Here is a 21,624-nt window from a genome sequence, read left to right as displayed (position 1 = left end):
AAAACATCCAACTGCTTTAACAGGCCGTCATACTCTAGCCCTAAAAATGACAAATAGTCATTCCATTTTAATTATTTCATAATTCCAGGTCAGACAATCTGGATGCCTCCCACCTGCCTACTCCAAATCTTCCCCACTACCGCCATCACCTCCTACCATACAGACATCCTCTCACAAAGACATACTACCCTTCCTAAGCACTGGAATGACCTTGGGACTAAAAACACACAGTTACCCCAACCCAAGTATTCTGATTTGTTTGTAGTGACTCTTAAACTGGCATGGGGATGGGGACCTATAATCAATACCAAGGACTACCTGAGCCCTCTGGCATTTGTGATAACCAAATGTTTTCAAATCTGCCTAAGGTCTAGTGATTCTCAGCTGTGGAACTAATCACCAACATATGAAAGATGGGTTTTTAATGCTACTTGAGACATAATAATGTGAATAATAGTATGAAGTCCCCTTTCCTATTCATTTGTAGAATCAGTTACATAAAAAAAAAATGTTCAGATTGGCAAAAGCATCTTTGTATTTTCCTCACTTGTGTATGCTTCGTAATGTGCCTGCAAAAAACCCTCCACATTTAAAGTAGCTCTAAAATTTAGTAATATTTTTCTCTTTGTATTATATCTTGATGCTACCTTACACTTATAATAAGTGATAGTAGTTTTCATTCAAGAAAAGAAAACTAGTTTTTAAGTAAGTGTATTGGAGTAAAATGTGGGCAATTTGAAAGAAGAACTGAAGTGATAGAGATGAACACACATGATATAGAAGACACATGTGCTTCTATTTATGATTTTAAACTCAGCCAACAGACACTCTTGGCCTGCAGAGCACAGCAAGGCTAACTCGAAGTGAATAAAATCCTTCTCCCTAAGACCAGGAACAGAACAAAACAGAAGTCCACTCTCAGCACTTAGGCTCCATTCTACTGGAAATAGTGGCCAATATCATCAGGCAAGAAAAATCACCCTGAAGTTATTCAGAGCAGATGAACGTCATAAGATACACCCTATCTTTAGGTGATGTGAAATATATATATATATATAATATATATATGCAAAACTTTTTTGAAAAAATTCCTAAAACTAAGAAGTGACTTTTGAAAGTTTGCTAAATATAAGATGAATATTCAAAATCATTGCATTTCTGTTTATTGAAATAAAGTCAAATGGTCATTAAGTTAATGGAGGAAATAAACCTATTTATAGCAGCATTCAAATCACATTTGAGCTATTTATAATGAAATTTATAAAAAATTGAAACTAACACAGCTTTGCTAATATAAACTAAAGAACTGTGTTCATGAATAAGAAAATAGTTAAGATAGTAAGTCCGTCTAAATTAATCTATAAATTATTCAGTCTTCAAGATAAAAAATTCCATCAGATTTTTTTCACAGAAACTGTCAGGTCATCTCTTAAATTCATATGAAAGTGCACAGGAAAAACTTTACTAGAGCCCAAAATATTTTTAGAAAAGAATAAAGTTATAGGGAAAACATTACCTTGTTCCAAGAATTATTTCAAAATCAAGGCAGTCAAAATGGTAATACTGGTGTAAAGCGGGGAAAAAAACAATAGAATGGAACAGTTCAGACAAACATCTACACATAAAGATACAACTAGAGTTTGGCAAACATGCTGGGATATCTCAGTTGATAAGGACTGTTCTCCCAGCAGGCTTTGCCAGAACAATTGGGCATTTGTATGCAAACCATTAACTTTGACTTATATCTAGCATCACAGATAAAAGGATCTGAAAGTGTATTCTGTGGCATAATGGTCCAAAAAATAATTATTATGTGGGAAAGAAAGAAGACAAAAAGGATGTTACATGGCGCAGTTTGATTTATTCAGAATTCAAGAAATCAATGTCAAAACTCACCAGCACGTGTTCCCTGGGATAAGCAAGAGCACAGAAAAATGGAGAGAAGAGATGACAAAAGATCAGAAGAAAAAAGGGAGATAATCAGTGTGGTATCATTTTAATTGTTGTAATGGTTTTTTACTTATACATACATATGTCTAAAGTCATCTAATATATACATTAAATACCACAAGTTTATTATATATCAGTTGTGCTCGTCAAAAGCTACTGCTGTGAGGAGAAAGCACAGACTATCATGAGGGCAAAGTGAGCAAAATTAGCCCAACTTCAAACCCAAAGCTGGATCAAGGATTCCCATGTATTACTCAGACATACTGGAAAGTCCAAATCTTTTTCTTTCCTCCTTCCCTTACCTTCCCTTTACCCAGGACGCCCACTTTTCCTCATTTCTCATCTTATACTATATGTTCCCTCTTTCCCTCAAATTATGTAATTTTTTCCCCTTTTTGGTCCATCAGGCAGCAATTGAACACTGTCCCTTTTCTCGTAAATCACACTAACATGTTAACAGCTACAGTTTAACAGGGGCATCACTTTCATCAAGTGAAAAGGTGGTATTTTTAATTAAACAGTGTGTATTACAGCTATTTCATTTTCAAATGTGTTCTAAATAATCATCTGGTGAGTGAAAACCAGTGGGCTGTACCAGGAGCGAGAAAAGGCCACTAATAAATATAATGTTTCCCCAACTCAAAAGCACCTGCTCTTCTTTTTCTTAAAGATCGGCTTTATTGCAGTTCTAATTCCCTTGTTACTCTGGGCCCTGGAAGTCAACTGATATTTTGTTGTTGTTGTTGTGCAGTGCCAACCACAGACCTGGAGGGATGGGGTGGCAGGTCTGCCTCTGATGCTAACAGGAAGTGCTGGGTGTAGCCATGTATCCATTCAGCTTTACTCTCCCTCTGACACTAACAGGAAGTCTTGGGTGCAACCATGTATCCATGCAGCTTTGTTCTCCCCATTAACAGGTAAATACAAGTCAGTTCCAAGGATGCTTCCAAAACTGTGGTTCGTTTCATTTTTTAGTCTAGCCCGTAGTTATTTTTCATTAATGTTCTTGACCTATAAAGAGTCCCATAACTTCCTGTCTGCATCCCTTTCATAATGTTTCTCATTACAGCTGTCTGAACTTCAACTAGCACTATCCCAGCTCTCACAGGGGAATTGCCTCAAGAATGTATTTTTTTTTTTCTTCCACAGGTTCTCTCCTTCTGAGACCTGAGTCAGAGTAAGACAAAACATCCTGAATCTCAATTTCTATTTCAATCTTCAGGTTTTCATGCTAATTCTTCTAGTGCTTCTAAAATAGCTCTATTTCTATAGTCTACAACTCAAATTTCCAAATAGCATTTTGTTTTCTTTATTTGACTATTGTTACACTTCCATACATTTTACCAAATAATGCTTTGGGAAGACTTTAGGGCAAAATACAGATACTCTTGAAGAGGGAAAAAATGAGCCTAACAGAGACTCTCCTTGTGATATAGAATTGAATATACAAAGCAGAAATCCACAGAAAATTAGCACAGACTGCAATTGACAGAAGTACAAGAAAGAAAAAGAGAGGATGCCGTGTTCTCAGATAAACTCTTGATAAAGGACAAATGAACTGTACTAGACTGAAGGAAGGTTTTGTAAGAGGACTAGGCATTTGAGTGGGAAAGTTCTTCATGGCCTAGTTTTACGTGCATTAAGATGTACAATTCATTCCTTTGGTTTGGAATACCTGAGAGAATATCTTACACGGTCCATTTAGGCCAAGGCTTTCCAAGCCAGACTACATGTGGCAACACCATCGCTTGTCAGATGACCAGAAGCAGATTTTGAATACACTTGTCTTTTCCTGAGTTTGTCTGGGGTGTTAGTGAACATTGTCATTATTCAGAGGCTACATTGTGCAGGATGACAGAAACGCCAACCTGATTTTTCATGTTTAATCTTACCATATTTAATTATTCTACCTCGCAATATTGATATTATTTCATTTCTCCCTGGTTTAAGGGAGATGAATATGTACTCCTTAAAAATTATTTATAGATCAAATTATTCCTTTAGAATAAATCTTTCTAGGCATAAGTACTGAAATAAAGGTTGCAAATACTTTTAAAACTTTTGGTTTGTGTCACAAAATTCCTTTCCTAAAGTGTCCACGAATTCGAATTCTAACATGTGGTTCAGTTCCTCACCAACACCACCCCTGTATGTGTATTCTTGCTAAGAAACTGATGTTTCACTCTCCTGAGCTAAGAGTAGTAAACCTGAAATTCTAAGAGGAAGATAATCCTACAAAATTTTATCTCATAAAAAGTTATTTCCAGATCTCTGGTGGACTGTGTCTAAGGTAATTAAAGCAAACTGTAGCAAAATATCCAATCATTATGACATACCCTGATGGCTCTGTAGGAAAACTACAGACTGGTACAAAATTGATGAATTAACCAACCCTCTACTAAAGAATCTATTGACTTGCAAACTATCAAAAGAATTAGATGTCATTGTAGTTACTTGTAAACATGTGTTTAAATACAATCCTTTTTTTTTAACTCCAACAAATCTAAGTCTATTGTGTGAATAGTGTATATAGTGAATAGTGAAAAGTGTGGCACTTTCTTTTTTAATTATTTCTCTTATTTTTTTTGAGATTATAATACAATTATATCATTTTTCCTCTCCCTCTTGCCTCCAAACACTCCCACATACCTCCTTGCTTTCTTTCACATTTGTGGCCTTTTTTTTTCATTAACTGTTGTTGCATTTATACATATATATGTATACACACATTTGTTTTTTCTAAGTAAAACCAGATCAGCCTATATAATGCTACTTGTATGTATGTTTTCATGGATGATCATTTGGTTATCCAGTACTATTTCTGCCCCACCTCAACATGCATTAGTTGCCTGTGACCTTTGTGTAAGGTTGAGGCCCTGTGGGCTTTTGCCCCTCCACTTGAACATGTCTATTGGTGTTATCCTTGTGCAGCTCGTGTTCAGACAGTCATATTGGTGAGATTTTATGGGTTGTAGCTTGTGACATCTCTAGGAGACAGAATCACACAGCAAACTCTCAGTTCCTCCACCTTTTAAATCTCTCTACTCCTCTTCTGAAGTAATCCCCAAGCCTTTGGTGTAGATACTGTGTATTATAGATATATTCTTTGTGACTGGGCTTCATGATTCTCATTTTGATCAGTTGTGATGGTCTCTATCTGTTGCAAAGAGAAGTTTCCTTGATGAGCAGTGAGGTCTATACTTATCTGTGGGTATAAGGACAAATGTTTATAATGTAGTTTGGTACCAGAAGGCTCCACACAAGCTTATAAAAAGTCGTGAGCAACCAATAGTCCTACCCAGTGCTGGTACACCCAAGCACCACAACAATGACCAGCATGGCACAATAATCCTAAAGCTGTAGTAATAGTATAAATACCTTGGCGTCGACCTGGGAGTCTAATTGGAATTAAGACTTGATCAACAAGAGGTAATCATGCCTCCTGGAAACCTAGCCAACTACCCAGGGTAAGTACAGTCATGGGTCCTGGAGGAGAATCTACAAGCCTTGAATTCTTGAGCTCAAGCTATCCTCTCATCTCAGCTTCCAAATATCTGGAAACAGTGGGGCATGGCACTGCTCTGGGATCCATGGCTAATTTTTAAGAGCTGTTTATGGTGTAGCATACACGATGCTCAAGGCTCCTTATTGAGGCCCCTTATATTATCCTTTTACAAAAAAGAAAATGTGTTTTATGAGAGAATTAATCCTCAAGATAGTATAGTACTCAGACTCCTTACTAAATTCAGACTTCTCTCCACAATTCAGCCTGGTGCCCACTGCAGTGCAAGTTAAAACAGCCTGTTGGGTAGTCTTGCCTGTAACTAAGTGACTCAGAAGTGGCACTTGTTGGCTTACTCATCAGAATCAAATAGTCCCACTTAACAGCAGTACCACTTAAAAACCAAAACATGGGATTGAAGAAATGTCTCCACGGTTAAGAGCCCATACTGTTCTTGCAAAACACCAGAGTTCAGAAGAGCCCATCATCTATATCAGGAAGGTCACAAACGCCTGTAATTCCAACTGCAGGGATCCCATGCCCTTTTCTGGTCTCTGTGGGAAACTTCACTTACACTTACATGTACACACACACACACACACACACACACACACACACTTAAAAATAAAATAAACCTTTGTTTTTAACAAAAGGAATGTAAAACCTTTGCAAATTAAATTAAACATAGAAGTCTTGAAGTCTTTAATTTCCATGTCTTCTCCTAGTAAACTTCAGGAAAGTTCTCCTATTCTCTGTTTGCTTTTTGTTTTTCTTCGCCACACCCACCATATAAACAGCAGTAAGTCAGAAGTCAAAGCAAGACTTTTTCTGGTACTTACCCAACTAGAAATTTGAAACATCTTTTCCTTTTAGCCTGCAGAATAAGGGAAGCCAAATTAGATACGTTTTTATTCCTGTCAAGCTGATTTCAAAGGCAATCTTTCTCTCTCAATGGCACTGTTGTGAAGCTTTGCCAGTTGGCCTTGGAGAAACAGTCAAAAGCTTTCCTAGGGAGTTCCTATCTGCTGGTTTTGAGAACCAAAGTGATTACCTTAAAACAAGATAGATGCTAGTGTTTATTCTCAATATATTCTACTGACTGAACACAAAGATACGTAAATCAACCCCTCAGCTATAACCAAATACCTGTTTATACTTCAGGAGGAAGTACTATAGGAACCAGAAAACATTTTGCTCCTTTTTTGTGATAAAACATGATAATGCTGACTTTGAAAGTTCGGCATTAGTGCTTTCTGTCTTCTGTCTTTTGCCCTGCCAGTCTGTGGTGCCTATAGCAGAGGTGCCCCAATTAAAAAGCCATGTGAGGAAGAGAAATGGCTTCTATTCACCACAAGGAGCCTAAACAAGGAAATTTGGTAAATCAGTCCCTTCTTGGCTCCTTGCCATTTGCGCCTCCTGGTTTTGAAATTCACTTCTTTGTAAGCATCAGGTGGTTGTAACAAGGCATCGTCAGGCCTGACAGGGTTATTGTGCTGTTTAGAAGGTGGTGGTTTTTGATCAGTGTCTTCAAAGTCAAAGCCTGGAACCTAATAGCTGCACATCAAAACCCAGAGCCATAATGCAGCTAACATGGGACTCTTTCAGGGGCCCCAGGGACCGGCTTCATTCTCGTGTGCGGCTTCACTATAATTAGTCATATACAAAGGGTGGGAAGATGCACATGAAGACACATAGCCTGAGACTCATTATCAAATGTGATTCTGGAAATAATCACCGGAGGGAGAATGAGAACGATCTCTTTATTATGTCTTGCTTTTGTTTGTTCTGCGTCTGATTGCCTTATTACTCTTATGACATCTTTTATTGGCTCAATATCTCTATAAGAATGCTTATGTTTGGTTTCTAGGCTCTTATGTTGCTATTTTATAATATCCAGGGTGACAAGCAGATGCTGTCCTTTAGGCCTTTTTATGCTCTGTTTGATTTTTTTTCTATATCCTTATTACTTTTCAAAAAAGCCATAAATACTTTAAATTGCTTTAAAGCTAGAATGTATGTACGTTTATTCCATTTTTCTTCTCCAAGAAGTTATTGACAACTAAGAATAAACAGGCATTTTGTTGATATATCTATGAGAATAGCACAATTGTTGTGCTTACACCTATAGACATGGCCACATAGATATGTATACAAACACACAGGATTTCTTAAAGAAAGTGAAATCACAGGTGGAAAATACATGATAAAAAGTCAAATAAATCCACACTTAAACATTAACTGTGCCATATGCTTCTCTAATATTGAGGCACAGTGGGGTGCCTTAAGAAACTCATTAAGTCCATGGAAGTAGCAGCTGGGCTCTGTCAAGATGTCTATTCACTCCACTTATGAAAGAGAAAAAGAATGAACATGTCCTCATTCTTCTTGGGTTTGCACTAAGCATGACAGCACAGGATCAGTGTAATGAAAAAGTGCAAGCATATCTTCTTTCTCGGCACCTAATTTGATAAATGACATTTCAATAAATAATTGTTAATGTTTTTCAATGAAGGCAAAGATGCCTAACTTTTTGTTCCTTTTTTGAATTTTTAATATGAGAAATTAAGACTTTCCCAGAATAGCTAACTTATCCAGTTCAGCCACACAGCAAACAGAGCCCAATAAATTATGTGGGCAGTAAAGGAAGCTTCTCGTGTCTGTTTTGACTTTATGGATGTCAGAGCAAAATGAATGTCCTAATAATATCCATCATTCCTCCTGCAGGTCTGTAGGGTTTGGAGAAAGGCCTTGGTTCCCAAGGCAGCAGCTTTCTCATCTGTAACATGTAGCTTTAGATGCTCCATTTATGTCAGTCACATCAGAAAGCTAGTGAATATACTGAGAACCTAAACAAGTCCGCATATAAACAGAATTCTATGTAGAACTTCAAGCCCACTTTGAAATTGAGAGCCATGAAATAAAAAGTGTCTAACCTCCCTTGCTGATTTAAAGTTCTATGATTCCTTTTTTTTTTAATCACTAAAAAATGTATCCTGATTCATGCAGCACAGATGCCAAATTAAGGCAGTCTCTGAAGTTCACAAGAAAAAAAACTAGCATACCATCTTGCAGTATAGAGGTTCAAAGCACACTGACTAGTTAGTAGTTTTGTCTGTTAATAGATTACAATTAATTCAATATCTGTACTCATGTTTAAATAAAAACAATGGCATAAGCAGAATTAAAGTAAGCCTAAGAAATATATAAACCTGCCATTGGGATCCAAGAACCACCATTCATTTTCTTGAATGCTACACAGCTTCAACATTCTCACTGGTTTGAGAAATGAGTAAGAAACAAGGGGGAAAGTAAATGTATTTTCCTTAGTTGGTAGTCAACACATTGTTAATACCAAACTCCTTATGAATACCTCAAATTTCAAGTAATTAATTCCAGAACCACAGAGCTTTGCTCCTGAAAATTAAATCCACATTTTTAATCTGTGATAGCTAAAACCATAATGAGGTTAAGATATGACACCTAACAATTCATATTCCGGAAACTTGGTCACCGGTAGGTACTTCAATGTTGCAAGATGATGAAACCTTCTTTCATGTATGGAGCACAGTGGGAGAAAACTAGGTCACTTTGGGCACCAACTTGATAAACAATTAATGTAGTTCTCCTGGGGTCTTGGTTAGTCCTCACAAGAGTGCCTTGCTGAAAAAGCACACACTTGCCTGTGAATCACTATCTTCCTGCCGTGATCTGAACATGTCCTCCTAACACATATACCATCTGCGGTGAAACTCAAGCTCATAGGACTACCTGAGCTTGGACTTTTGCCCTCTAGAATTGTGATCTAGATAAACCTCTTTTCTTTGTAAAATATTGAGTCAGAATGGCAAAGATCAAGAAAACAACTGACAACAAATGCTGGAGAGGATTTGGAGAGAAGGGAAAGCCTCTTTTATTATTGTTAGGATTGTAAACTGGTACAACCCCTATGGAAATCAGTGAAGAGTATTCTCAAAAAGCTAAAAACAGGTCGGCTTTATGACCCAGCTATACCATTCCTTGGCACACACCTAAAGGACTCTACTCCAGAGACATTTGCTCAACCATGTTCATTGCCATTTTCTTCACAATAGCTAAGAAATGGAACCAACCTAAATGTCCTAAAACTGATGAATGGATACTGAAAATGTAGTTCATATAGACAAGGGAATACTATTTAGTATCCCTTAGTTTACTGTAATTCTTTGGCTAGATTTGGAGCTCTATGTGATTTCCCTTTTCCTGGACCTCTGCCTCTTACAATCTTTCTGCCCACCCTTTCCCCATTTTTTTCAGAACCCTAGGTGCAGGAGTTATATTACAGATGTTTCTGTTGGGGAAGGGCAACCTTCAAATAGTCTCTGCATTTTAACCAGTTGTGACTTTCTGTAAGGACCTCTGCTGCAAAGAGAAGCTGCTTTGGTGAGAGTTAAGAAGTATGTTTGTCTGTGGGTATAAGGATACATATTTATAATGCTGTTAGAAATTATGCTGGTTTAGTAAAGTGACCGAAGTATGTTCTCTTCTAAGATTCATGACCTCACTAGCCTGGGGTAGTTGATTCAGTTTCCAGGACTAGATCTGATGTCCCACCTGTTTAGCAGGCCTTATGTCCTACTACACTAGTATTGGTTACTACCAATACATGAATGCCACTATTGCACCTTTAAGGATATCTTACTATGCTGGTCATCATTGTGGTTCACAGACTTCATAGTTGGGTAGCACTATCGATTGTTTCCCTTCCTTGGAAGCTCTCATAGTAATTTCTGGTACCACGAAAGCTAAACCAAAGGGAGAAGCCTTTCAGGTCAGATCCAGGTCTGATCCTCAAGGTCCTGTGTCCTGAGTACGTGGTGTCTTCAGTTAATGGAGATATACTTCAATCTCTGGTACTTCAATCTCTGGGAGGCAAGCAATGGGAATGGCAATCTCCTACATTATTTTGGGAGTCTCTTGGTATACCCAGACCAACAACTCAACTGGGAATTTCTTGTACCAGGTACTGGTTTTTGTTTGTTTGTTTGTTTGTTTTATTAGATAGTCTATGCTTTAGAGGGTAGCATTGTGAGCCTACTGTTTTAACTTCATTCAAATTGTATGTGTGTACGTATTTACAAATGCTTGTATGTATTTATATAACTTTGAATACATGAGAAACAACACAAATTTTATGGCTTTTCCCAAATATCTTTAGTGTTATTTTTCCCTCCTCTATCCCTCTCCTGCTTGATCCCCCCTTCCTCTTCCCAACTAGAGCCATCTCTTCTGTTCTTCACATCTCCCCTTCATATCATTTGTATCCTGTTATTCCCCTCTTTGATGCTGCAGAGAGTACATTTTTCCTCTCCTAGTTTCTGACTAGTTCTTTCTTAAAACATCTTGCATGAGGCGATGACTCAGCAGTTAAGAGCATTAGTTTCTCCTAAAGAGGACTCCAGTTTGGTTCCCAGCACCCACGGGGCAGTTTATAACTCCAGTTCTAGGAGATCTAACGTCCTCCTCTGGCCTTCAGGAGCATTCCATGCATGTGAGGAACAGACATGCATGCAGGCAAAACATCTATAATAAAAAATAAAACTAAATAAAATTTTAAAAACTTTTAAATCAACAACCAGAAAACATCTTAAACTCTAGACCAAAGGGCTGGAGAGATGGCTTAGTGGATAAGAGTACTGGGTGTTCCTTCAGAGGTCCTGAGTTCAATTCCCAGCAACCACATGGTGGCTCATAACCATCTGTAATGAGATCTGGCGCCCTATTCTGGCCTGTAGGTGTACATGCAGACAGAATGCTGTATACATAATAAATGAATGAATGAATGAATGAATGAATAAATAAATCTTAAAAAAAAAAACTCTAGACTGAAATAGTAAGCTGCTTACTCAGTGATTTTTGGCAATTAATGTTTCAGGTACTTTAAAACTGAAATAACTTTCCTTAATTTGTATACAAATTTCTCACATATTTGTTTAACTAATAAACATTTATTAAGTATTCGTTATGCATCAAAACCCACTGTAGGTGACAGTGAAGGCATCACATCGTAGCCCCAACTCATTCTTATGAAATAGTTACCACACAACCATTTACACTAAAAAAGAACAGATACATGAGATTGATGTATAAATCCAGATTTGTTGATGTGTAAATCCAGATTTGTTTCACATGAAAACTCATATTCTTTCTACAACCCCTGAATAGTCAAGATTGTTATGAGAGTAGAAAAACTTAAGGTGACCATATATTAGCAAATACAAAATCAAAAATGCTACAAAGGTGTATTTGTTTCTCTTTCAGTACCTAGAAAAACAATCCTAGAAATAGGAAGGCAACCCTACTTGATGTCTCTCACTCTTGGTCATATGACCCCAGTATCAAAAGAATGTTGCTCAAGCAAACTTCCCAAGCAAGGTCTTTCAGAGCTCATGAAAAAGCCAACAAGTTGTGTTTTGAAAGCAGAATGATGATTTCTACCTTAATCTTTTGCTTCGGAAAAAAAATGAAATTCAGCCCTTATAAAATTCTAGAGCAGCAATATTTTAAGCACAAAAATAAAACTAATAGTAGCAATCTCTTTAACTGTTATCATTTTGTAGATCTCAAGTGGTTGCATTTTAAGCTCTTATTTTATACTCCATTAATTTCAAAATGACTTGTATTTTTAACAAATCCAAGTGAGATCTAGTTGTCAAAGCATCAACCTACATTTATGTATGTGTTTCATAGTATCAGATCTAACCAGCAAAGTGTTCCTATATAAATTAACATATTTTATTACTTTATTTTAAATGAAAACTGATGGATCATTTTAAAAAGCTGAAGAGCACATCATCTGGACCACTTTGCTTTTCTGAATTCTTCTTAACCTCCTCAGAGTCGACTATGACAGCTCACAAAACTCTGAGAATCCACAGTATGTTGACAGGATAGAGTATTAACAATTAAACACAGAACAACAGTTTATCCTTCCGTGGTTAATCTCAACAAACAGTTGGGGTCAGTAAGGATAGAGTAATAATAATTTTACTTGTCTCTCAATGAGCAGTTTTTTTTAACCAAACTCCATAATTTATTAAAAGTGCTAGGACCTAATGAAACAAAATGTTTTTCAAACCTTTAAGGAGCAGATGCAGTTCATAAAATTATGGGGATAACAAACAAATGGAAACATTTAAGATCATGTTTGTGTTTGGTATCATTTTAAATTTAGGGGTGTGTGTGTGTGTGTGTGTGTGTGTGTGTGTGTGTGTGTGTGTGTGTGAGAAAGGGGGGGGGAACAAGCTATAGTGGGGGTTCCCATACCATAGCATGTACAGTTTTAGAGAAATAGCTCTTACCACTTAGCTTCTTCATTCTAATAATCATGTATCTATATAAGCATTTTTTAACAACCCCACCCCAACCCCTGTCTTTTTGGGTTCTTATGAAATCTCATTTCCCTCTGAAAGGTCAAACAAGTAAAAATTATTTTAACAAATAAAGAAAAACAATATTCATGTGAATAGCTTGATTATCACCTGGGATATCATAAGTTAGAAGAAACAAGTTCAAATCAAACTCAGTCATCCTGCTACCAACATGAACTTGATGAAAAAAAATTAACTTCCCTCAAACTATAGCTTTCTGTATAAAAAAAAAATTGGTGGGGGTAAAAGAGAGGGTAGCAGGTATGTGTAATGTGAAAGCAAAAGGAGACACTATTGGGGGGGAAAGGAGACCAACAAGAAGGGGTCAGTGGATGGGCCAGGAAGATGGCTCAGTGGGTAAAAGTATTTGCCACAAAGCCTGATGACCTGAGTTACTTCCTAAGGATTCACATAGTAGAGGGAACTGGCTCTTTCAAGTTGTCTTCTGACCTCCACACATGCAATGGAGTACTTGTACAATGAGTGTGTATGTACATACACCCCACCTACACACACAATAAACAGATAAATATTAACAATTAAAAGAATGAAGGAGACAAAAGATGGTAGTAGGTGGGGGCTGAATTAAAGGAAACTATATGGAGATACGTATCTGAAAATGTCATAATAAAATACAACGTGGTGTGTATCATTTTGTGACTTTTGAAAATCTATTAAAATGATATGTACTTATAGGAATTTCACACATAATAATACATGTCAAAATACCTAGAGAGTAGTGGGTGTATTTGGACATTCAGAAAATATGACTTGGATTAATTACATTAACAGTGATAATTATGTTCTCATCATGTGGTTACTCCCACAATTTTTTTCAAAAGATGAGAAATCTTTTGACTTTTTCTTCATGCTTCCTATTTCTCTCTAATCCAAGCTGACTTGCACTATTTCCACCTCAGATTCCAGAATGTTGGCATTACTGGAACACACCATGCCACCATGCCAGAAATTTTAGACATATTCTCTAAAGTGTTAACATTTGGTAAAAAAAAAGAATTACCCATGTCACAGAAAACTCATTAATTGCTAATAAATAGTGGGCAATTTTAGAGAATTCCACTTTCCAATTCAACAGATAAGGTTCTTGGACGTCATCACTTCACCTCAGCAATAAGTAAGAAGCTGAAAAAACTGAAAACTCTTCATGCATTTGAGAAGTGACACCCTAGGGCAGACCACTACATCAAACAAGAGACATATCAGTGAATGCTGGAACGGATCTACTACTAGTAGATGCAGAGAATCCACACACTAGTGGATGTAGAGAACCCACACTCACTTAGTAAGAACCTAGCATGGGTTTCCCCAAGGGAATCAGGGCCAAGACAGCAAACCCATATACCACTTCACAGTTTGCAAAGTCCCATGTGTGCATGAGTCTGAAAGGTACACACTTGAAGTCACTGTACTTTTGTGACCATTACTCCAAGATCCAGTGTTCTCACAACGAACACGTAGAACAATTGTGTCCTGCTTTGGCACAGGGAATAGAAGGTAACTGTTCTAAAATGCAGCAGAACATTCTGTTCTTACGGTTAGTATGGTTTATCCTTAAGACAAACCATTTTGTCTGATGATAGTCTGAGTTTTAACAAATCCTAGCTAAGATAGAGAAAGAGAAACACATAACTCTAGATTCCATTGACCATCCTGTCCTTCATCTTGTAGAAGAGGACTTGAGAAACATGGCTGAAATTCACAGACCAGGGACCGAGACTCACACAAGTCTGAACAACTCACAGGACTAGAATATTGCCCGTTTTACCACTTCTTACTGAACATTAATAAAGGCCCAGATATCGAAACTTCTTTGACCCAGAACATCCTACTATAGTTGCTTTTAATGTCAATTTGCCACAAATTAGAATCACCTCAGTAGGAAGCCACATTTGAAGGACTTCCATGATTGCCTTGATTGATGTGGAAAGACGCTCCCTGACTGTGGACAGCACAGATAATAGAGGTATTAAAAAGAAGTATCTCATCTTTTGCCCGCTTGGCCTTCTTTCTCTCTTGTCACCAAGTTGATTTGCCTAATGCTGTTGCAGCTGATTCCCTCGCTGACATCAGAACCAACGTCTCCAGGCTATCGCCTTGGGCTAGGAACCAGCAGCTTTCAAGGAACCTTCTGGGCTTCTGGTGCCAGACTGGAACTACTGAGGCAGCCACCTTTTTTAGACTGAGTGCCCCACCATGTGAGAGAAAGCTATTGTGGGACTACTCTGACTGTTGAAGCATTACCCTCAAGGACCACATGACTAACAAGTCCTTAGTTTTTCAGGTGTGATTCTACTGTTCTATTTTAAAGCTGACTTAATGAATATATACATATATATTCATCATATGAATTTTATGTAATACACACACACACACACACACACACACACACACACACACACACACACACACACGTACGTTAGTTCTGTTCCTCTGGAGAACCCTGACTGGTAGAGTCATGAACTGACTTTCAATGAAAGACTACATATTAAAAGGCAGAAGACAGTTTGAAGAGATGGAGTACCAAAGTCAGATGCAAATTTGGAAGGATGTTAGAATTAGGAATGTGGGGGGCCCACAGAGTTTTCTAGTGAGATCTGAGCTTGCTTTACCCAGCAAGACTGCATAAGGGGATGGCTTGACCATGTGCGTGGTTACCAGTTGTTTGGAATGGTCTACACTTGGCTGTGCAGTGTGCTTTGATCTAGCAAGTGGGAGGTCTTTTGCCCTGTTCCTTGACATTGTTATAAAAAGTCCTTTTGAAGAGACAGAAGGGCCAGTGAATATTGATCCAGGTCCTCCCAAAGCTATCCTGTGTTTCTGTCTGTCTCAATCTCTGCTACCTTTCTATCTACAAGTTTCTCATCCCTCTCTCCTCAAGAGTACCCTGGGTAAAAGTGGAAGCTGGCTTCCCACACAGGAAACTAAAAAAATTATTTTTATTATTTCTTTTATTTTTGATATTATAATTGCATCATTATTCTTTCCCCCTTCTCTTCACTTCCTTCAAATCCACCCATATAGCTCTCCATGATCTTTTTCAAATTAATAGCCTCCTTTTTCATTAATTTTTGTTAGTTATCTATATGTATATAAATATACATATATATTCCTAAATACAAAAATATAACCTTAGCCGGGCGGTGGTGGCGCACGCCTTTAATCCCAGCACTTGGGAGGCAGAGCCAGGCGGATCTCTGTGAGTTCGAGGCCAGCCTGGACTACCAAGTGAGTTCCAGGAAAGGCGCAAAGCTACACAGAGAAACCCTGTCTCGAAAAAAAAAATATATATATATATATATATAACCTGATCAGTTAATATCATGCTACTTGTGTATATTTTCAGAGTTGATCATTTGGTATTGGATGACCAATTGTGTGCTCTTCCCTGGAGAAGACTACTTCCTCACTCTCAACATTCTTTAGTTGCCTGTAGTTCTTTGTCTCCAGTCTACTTTAGCATGTCTGGGAAGCTCACAAAACACCAAACAGGATAAATGCTGAACACTAAACAAAGCAACGCCTTACACCTAGGGACACTGTGTGAAAACTACACAAAAATACATTAAAAATCTAGATAGAAGACATGGGTAACTACCACTGAAGAAAAAGATCAACTAACAGTCTATTTCTCTCATAGTGCTCCAAGGTGCTGTGCAGACCACTGGAGGTGAGAAAAATATTAATAGTATTACCCAGCAGTGAACACTGCATGCTACAGTAGTGATCTGGAAGGCAAGGTATGCCATTGTTGGAATAGTGGCATGAATGCTATGGGGTAATCAGCTGCCTTTGGATTATATTTGAGGCCCAGCTCACAGGAGAGAATTCATGCCCCCCCAATACTGTAAACCTGGTTAAAAGCCCCTGGCTAGGAAGGGCATAGGCCCCAAGGATAAAATGACTACTATTGTTTTATTTAATGGGAATGTTGTCAAACCTTCTAAATACTTATATTTATACAGATACATTAGTGCTGCCCTCATCTTGGTCAGAGGACCTTCTCTCTGAGGTGCTCAGCAGTTAATGCTGAGAATAAGTAACCACCGACGAGTGCTCAGCCCTATATAGAACATCTATATCTAGCTCCTATCTTAACCCTAAGTTTCAGAAAGCACTGTAGAAGATGGAGTAGACAAAATGTAATGGAAGAGGATGGGTAGGAGTGGTAAGCAAGGCTACTATCTGGAAATCACATGTTCTCTGCATGATAAGATGAAAAGGTAGATTATTAAATCTACTTTTAAAAAGGATCTACTTGTTTTAAATAGGGTAAGTAATGAAATTTTTTGACTGAATTTGTCAAATGTTAATGGACTGGACATTGTTAATGTATATAATAGAGTTTTTTGCCTGAATCTGTCAAATGTTAATGGACTAGACATTATTGATGTAATTCTTGACTGTATATGTATATACTTATTGTATATACTTTTTCTTATTAGTTATAACTTTTTTATTTTAAATAAAAAAGGGTAAATATGGCTGATATATTGTATACCCCAATAAACTTTTCTGGTGGTCAGAGAACAGAACAGCCACTATATTAAACATAGAGTTTGGGCAGTGGTAGCACACACCTTTAATCCTAGCATTCCGGAGGCAGAGATCCATCCTGATCTCTGTGAATTCATGCCACACTGGAAACAGCCAGGCATGATGGCACACACCTTTAGTCCCAGCACTTGAGATCTCATGTCTTGCTTGGTAAAGACACATGCCTTTAATCCCAGGAAGTGATGGCAGGAAGCAGAAAAGTATATAAGGCATGAGGACCAGGAATTAGAGGCTTTTTTAAGCTTTTAGGCTTTCAGCAGCAGTTCAGCTGAGATCCATTCAGATGAGGACTCAGAGGCTTCCAGTTTGAGGAAACAGGATTAGCTGAGAAGTTACTGAGGTGAGGTTAGCTGTGACTTGTTCTCAGAATTCACCCCAATACCTGGCTCCAAGGTTTGTTTTTAAGACCTATTAAGATTCACGTTACATCTGCATCTGGTCACCTGCACAAAAGCAAGTCAACAAGATTAGTCAACATTCCAACAGGCAGCACTAACAGGACTCAGTGTGTTAAAGAAAAGGTACAAAGAGGCATGAAAGGGGAAAGATGCACATGTTGAGGGTGCCTGAGTGGAGAGAAACGTGGAAATTTGGGGTGCATATGGTCTACATCCATTGTTTGCATTGTGATATTGTCAAAAATAAATGAAAGATTTTCTCTTAAAATAATTGAAACCTACTCCTCAGAAACCATGGACATAAAAACAGGCTAGAATATTTAAAGGTATAAGAGAAAAAAATGTGGGTACAGTTGTGTCATAAGCTATATGCACTATTCATGAAATATTAAAGGGTCTTCAACTACATCAAAGACCTCAGAACTATATAATATCATCTAAGTAAACAGGAAGAGCATTGTAAGCAATTTCTAAAAATCTAGATTGACAGAGACAGATGGCTGCCTGGACAGTCACCCAAAGTTCTTCTGTAATGTTGGGGCATCTATTCTTCAGCTTACAGGCCTAGAGTCTCTCAGTTGCTTCTCTCTGTGTTCTGTAGAATGTCTGGCAGTTTCTTCTGCAAAGCAGGAACCTGAAGGACCATTTTGCCTTGCAAAGTTCAGTGGTCACCTTCCTATGGGTCCTGCATGTCCAATTGATACAAAATTTTGTCAAGCAATCCAGGCAAGAATAGTTTCTTGCACAAATGGCTATTTTTGCCAAGAAGAAGTTAAACTCCATATAGAGTGTCTTTGCTGCTCATCCTCCTCTCTGAAATAAATCAGTCCTGTCAGGAGCAGACATGTCTTACTGTCCAGAAAATCTAAGTTTTTTAAAAACTTTTAAATGTCATATTCTGTAGGTCTTTGAAGTGTTTGAAGATTACCTATCTGTCTGAAATATATCTATATATACTTAGAAAACTAAACTAACATGACTATAAGTTTGATTATCACAGAAGAGTAATTATTAATCTGTATTTTTTAATTATCCATTACAATCTAAATGAGTTACATAAACATATGTAGTTGAAGACTACATAGTTACAATTTTCTTTGGTTATGATAAGAGATAAGATAGATATGAAACCTTAGACTCACAAATATAGGATATATAGGATATTTTCTTTAATTTTGCCAAATATAAATAGACTAGATATTGTAACTGTAATTCTTGCTTGCTAAGTGTTTTGTTATATATAATTTTACTATGTTGAAGTTAAAACCTTCCTTTCAAATAGAAAGAAAATAAGAAATGATAGTAATGCCATTCTGTATGCTGTAAATGTGTGTTGCTCTGATTTAGTTGATAAATAAAACAGTTTGGCCAGTAGCCAGGCAGGAAGTATAGTATAGGCGGGACAAGTAGACAGGAGAATTCTGGGAACAGGAAGGCTGAGTCAGGAGTCTCCAGCCAGAGGAAGCAAGATGTGAAGGCAGAAATGAGAAAAGGTACCAAGTTATGTGGCTAAACACAAGAATTATGGGTTAATTTAAGTGTAAGAGTTAGTCAGTGGTAGACCTGAGTTAATGGCCGAGCAGTTTTAATTAAAAAAAAAAAAAGAAATATTAAAGGGTACCCATAAATGGACTTAGATTCACTGTAAATATGTAGTATAGACTCTAGAACAACCACAAAGGAAGTAGAAAATGTGAAATTAATATGCTAAGGAGAAAAACATTACAAGTATTCAAAATAAATCACAAAAGGCAGAAAAAACACTAGCAGGTGAAGAAAAGGAACAAAGGATCAGGGTAATGAACAGAAAGGTGCAACAAATATGTTATTAATATTAATCCCATCCTGTCAATAACTGTGAAATGTTAACGGTGTAAGTATAACTACATCATTACAGATAGAGGTAGTCAAAATGCACAAGAAACAAGACCCAATGTACTGTCTATAAGAAACCAATTTAAAGACATATCTCAGTGTTAAAGGGATATCAAAAGACCTAAAAAAAAGAAAAAGTGGAAGTACCTAAGAGAGTAAGTAGGCTCATGCTGAACACTCCTCCAATGCCAAGAAAATCATTTTCATATTTTAAAAGATTACTCAGAATTCCACTTTCCACCTTACTGGCGTGGCAGGAACTAGATTAATGCTCCCTCCTGACACAAGTTAAAAGACAGACAAACCGACGGTCTTCCGGTGTTGTACGATGGGGAAAGTAGCCAGAAAGGAATCCTTAAAGCCAGGGACACAGTTAACAGTGTCGAAACTCAAAACTCAAGTTTATTAACTTTGGTTTTTGAAAAGTTAGAGGGAGTCATTCTTAACAAATTAGGAATGTTTTGGACAAAGTGAACCCATATTGTAGATTGAAGCTTGCCATGAATGCCACTGTATTATTAGGTTTAAGAAAAGGAAAAAGAGAAGAGAGCAGTCATCTGCTGCAGTGTTGCTGAAGTGTCTTGTGAGACATAGGTAGATCAGACTTTAGCAATGTGCAACACCGCACCATTAACACACCCAGTTTATCAGCAGCTCAGAAGCAGGGTTTAAATTGTGGAATGTAGCAAAATGTGTCCCTTTTTACTAAAAAAAATACCATATAATTACATCATTTCCCTGTCCTCCCTCCAACCGCACCCATGACCCCTTCCTTCACCCCTTTCACATCCCACACTCCCTCTCAAATCAATGGCCTCCAATTGATTATTACTGTTACATATAAAATATATGCAAAAATATATAAATACAATCTGCTAACTTCCTTTAGCATGGCTTGGGTGTATATGATTTCAGGGTGAGTACATTGTATTGAACAGTCAGGGGGCTGATCCCCAGGTGAGGTTAATTTTCCTTCCCTCAGCAGTCATTGGTTGCCTGTAGTTCCTTCTGTAGAGGTGAGAACATGCAAGAGAATCTTAACTTCAACCTCTGAGAGGCACCCAGGGGTAACAGCAGGGGCTTCTATTGTTTGGGGATTCACTTGGACAACTCTGACCAACAACTTAAATGAAGCTTTCTCACACCTATACTGAGGTTTTTTTTTAGACAGCCTGTGACTCTTGTGGGAAGCATTGTCAGCCCAAGTAGCATAGCTTCATTTAAGATATATAGACACATACACATACACACACACACACACACACACACACACACACACACACACGCATACACACACATATGTATGTATGTATATATAGAGAGAGCAAGATATATATGTCTACATATATGTATATAAAAAGATATGTCAAGATATATGTATGTATACACACAGAAAGATATACATATGTATAAAACAAGATCCCTTGAAGCTTAGTCAGACATCCTTGGTGTTATTTGTCCCTCTTCTCCCTACTTCCTTCTGTATTTACCTCCCTAGCTCTTCCCCAATTAGAGCTCCCTCCCTGTTTTCCCTACTTCTCCCTTCATATCACACAAGTTATTTTTGTGTGTTATTTTCCTTTGACAGAGGAAACTATTAGATTTTTTTTCAAAGATCTTCTTTGTTTGGTTTTTAAATTCTTTGCAATACTGAACACAGATCCTGAATATATACTATGAGCCTATTGAAAGGTCATTGAATGAATGTATATGTAAATGAGAGAATAAAATAAGTAGATTTCATTGATGTTAAAAATATTCATTAACTGTTTATGTTTCATTGTTCCATAGAATCTACAATATATTACTTTCCTTGATTTAATAATACTTTGAAACATTCTTTTGAATCAGCAGTTTCAATCCATTAAAAAACACAATGTCATATATTTATGAAAGATGCTTTTTTCTCTTATATTGT

The sequence above is a fragment of the Peromyscus eremicus genome, chromosome 2, assembly GCF_949786415.1.
Source record: "Peromyscus eremicus chromosome 2, PerEre_H2_v1, whole genome shotgun sequence".
Taxonomy (NCBI): Eukaryota; Metazoa; Chordata; class Mammalia; order Rodentia; family Cricetidae; genus Peromyscus; species Peromyscus eremicus.
The sequence above is the reverse complement of the archived record's forward strand: the minus strand, read 5'-3'. Positions refer to the sequence as shown.